General features: G+C 43.8%; 2 pseudogenes; both read right to left on the reverse strand.

The window, feature by feature from the left end:
• Positions 1-314: 314 nt before the first annotated feature.
• LOC119804484 lies at positions 315-1488 on the reverse strand (annotated as a pseudogene).
• Positions 1489-1502: 14 nt separating this feature from the next.
• On the reverse strand, positions 1503-3087 carry LOC119804485 (annotated as a pseudogene).
• Between the last annotated feature and the right edge of the window lie 265 nt (positions 3088-3352).

The following is a 3352-nucleotide window of genomic DNA, read 5'->3' on the forward strand; positions in this document are numbered from 1 at the left end:
ATCTAGGGTTTCCAGTGGTGCCAGTATCAAGGTCTTCCAATATCTCCAGGTCTTCCAGCAACTGCAAGTCTTCCAACAATGTCAAGGTCTTCCAGACAATCCTGAACTTCCAGAAAATGCATGTCTTCCAGACAATCAATGTCGTCCAACAACCTCCAAGTCTTCCAGCAAATCCAGTCTTCCATAGACTCCAGACCTTCCAGGAAAATCTATGTCTTCCAGGAAAATCCACGTCTTCCAGAGGAATCCACGTCTTCCAGCACAATCTATGTCTTCCAGAAAAATATGTCTTCCACAAAATTCAAGTCTTCCCATCAATCTAAGTCTTCCATAAAAATCCCACGTCTTCCAGCCAGTCCATGTCTTCCAGAAAAATCAGTGTCTTCCAGCCAGTCCATGTCTTCCAGAAAAATCAGTGTCTTCCAGTCAATCCAGGTCTTCCAGAAAAATCCAGGTCTTCCAGATAATCTATGTCTTCCACCAATTCAAGTCTTCCAGAAACTCAAGTCTTCCACTAAATCCAGGTCTTCCAATAGATCCATGTCTTCCAATAACCTCCAGGTCTTCCAGCCAAGGTATGTCTTCCTGAAGATGTACGTCTTCCTGAAGATCGATGTCTTCCAGAAACTTCTCAGTCTTCCACATATCCATATCTTCCAAATAATCTTGGTCTTCCAGATAATTTGGATCTTCCTGAAAATCCATGTCTTCCAGAAAATTTATGTCTTCCCAATATCTATGTCTTCCAGTAATCTTCTGGTCTTCCATCAATCCACATCTTCCAGAAAATCCATGTCTTCCATCAAATCCATAGCTTCCAGGAAGTCCAAGTCTTCCAGGTAATCCATGTCTTCCCCAAAATCCAGGTCTTCCCAAAAATCCAAGTCTTCCCAAAATCCAGGTCTTCCCAAAAATCCAAGTCTTCTCGAAAATCTACGTCTTCCTGAAAATCCATGTCTTCCCAAAAATCTACGTCTTCCTGAAAATCCACATCTTCCCAAAAATCTACATCTTCCTGAAAATCCAGGTCTTCCTGAAAATCCACGTCTTCCCAGAAATCCAAGTCTTCCCAAAAATCCAGGTCTTCCTGGAAATCCACGTCTTCCCAGAAATCCAAGTCTTCCCAAAAATCCAGGTCTTCCTGGAAATCCACGTCTTCCCAAAAATCCAAGTCTTCCCAAAAATCCAGGTCTTCCTGGAAATCCACGTCTTCCCAGAAATCCAAGTCTTCCCAAAAAATCCAGGTCTTCCTGGAAATCCATGTCTTCCCAGAAATCCAAGTCTTCCCCAAAATACCAGGTCTTCCTGGAAATCCACGTCTTCCCAAAAATGTACGTCTTCCCAAAAATCCACGTCTTCCCAAAAATCTACGTCTTCCTGAAAATCCACGTCTTCCTAGAAATCCACGTCTTCCTGGAAATCCAAGTCTTCCCAAAAATTCAAGTCTTCCCAAAAATCCACGTCTTCCCAGAAATCCAAGTCTTCCCAAAAAGTCCACGTCTTCCTGGAAATCCACGTCTTCCTGGAAATCCAAGTCTTCCCAAAAAATCCAGGTCTTCCTGAAAATCCGCGTCTTCCTGGAAATCCACGTCTTCCCAAAAATCTACGTCTTCCTGAAAATCCACGTCTTCCTGGAAATCCACGTCTTCCCAGAAATCCAAGTCTTCCCAAAAATCCAGGTCTTCCTGGAAATCCACGTCTTCCCAGAAATCCAGGTCTTCCTGGAAATCCACGTCTTCCCAGAAATCCAAGTCTTCCCAGAAATCCATGTCCTCCCAAAAATCCATGTCTTCCTGAAAATCCACAGCTTCCTGAAAAATCCATGTCTTCTCAAAAATCCATGTCTTCTTGAAAATCCACAGCTTCCTGAAAATCCACGTCTTCCCGAAAATCCACAGCTTCCCAAAATCCACAGCTTCCTGGAAATCAAAGTCTTCCCAGAAATCCAAGTCTTCCCAAAAAATCCATGTCTTCCTGAAAATCCAAAGCTTCCTGAAAAATCCACGTCTTCCCCAAAATCCATGTCTTCTTGAAAATCCACAGCTTCCTGAAAATCCACGTCTTCCCGAAAATCCACAGCTTCCCAATAATCCACAGCTTCCTGGAAATCAACATCTTCCCAGAAATCCAAGTCTTCCAGAAAAATCCATGTCTTCCTGAAAATCTAGGTCTTCCTGAAAAATCCACGTCTTCCCCAAAATCCATGTCTTCTTGAAAATCCACAGCTTCCTGAAAATCCATAGCTTCCTGAAAATCCACGTCTTCCCGGAAAATCCACAGCTTCCCGAAAATCCACAGCTTCCTGAAAATCCACGTCTTCCTGAAAAATCCACGTCCTCCCCGAAAATCCACAGCTTCCCGAAAATCCACAGCTTCCTGAAAATCTACGTCTTCCTGAAAAATCCACGTCTTCCCAAAAATCCACAGCTTCCCGAAAATCCACAGCTTCCTGGAAATCCACGTCTTCCCGGAAATCCACAGCTTCCCGAAAATCCACGTCTTCCTGAAATCCACGTCTTCCTGAAAATATACGTCTTCCTGAAAATCCACGTCTTCCTGATAATCTACGTCTTCCTGAAAAATCCACGTCTTCCCAAAAATCCATATCTTCTTGAAAATCCACAGCTTCCTGAAAATCCACGTCTTCCCAAAAATCCACAGCTTCCTGAAAATCCACAGCTTCCTGAAAATCTACAGCTTCCCGAAAATCCACAGCTTCCCGAAAATCCACGTCTTCCCGAAAATCCACAGCTTCCTGAAAATCCACAGCTTCCTGAAAATCCAAGTCTTCCTGAAAAATCCATGTCTTCCCGAAAATCCACGTCTTCCCGAAAATCCACGTCTTCCCGAAAATCCAGTCTTCCTGAAAATCTAGTCTTCCTGAAATCCATGTCTTCCTGAAAATCAAGTCTTCCCAAAAATCCAGTCTTCCCGGAAATCCACACCTTCCTGGAAATCCACGCCTTCCCGAAAATCCACGCCTTCCTGAAAATCCACGCCTTCCCGAAAATCCATGCCTTCCCAAAAATCCACGCCTTCCCGAAAATCCACGTCTTCCTGAAAATCCACGTCTTCCAAGGAGTACATGTCTTCCTACACCTCCAAGTCTTCCAGCATCTCCAGGGCTTCCAGCATCTCCAGGGCTTCCAGCATCTGCCTGTCTTCCAACATCGCCACATCTTCCAACATCTGTGTCTTCCAATATCTTCAGGTCTTCCTGTAACTACCCAGTCTTCCATCAGCAGGATCAATATCTGCACCTTCCAGTGTCTCCAGTGTATCAGTTTTTGATATTCATGTTTTCCAGTGTCTTCCATATCCAGGTATTAAAAGTTGTTTTATAGTTTATTTT

This window comes from Arvicola amphibius, chromosome X, assembly GCF_903992535.2.
Source record: "Arvicola amphibius chromosome X, mArvAmp1.2, whole genome shotgun sequence".
NCBI classification, from domain to species: domain Eukaryota; kingdom Metazoa; phylum Chordata; class Mammalia; order Rodentia; family Cricetidae; genus Arvicola; species Arvicola amphibius.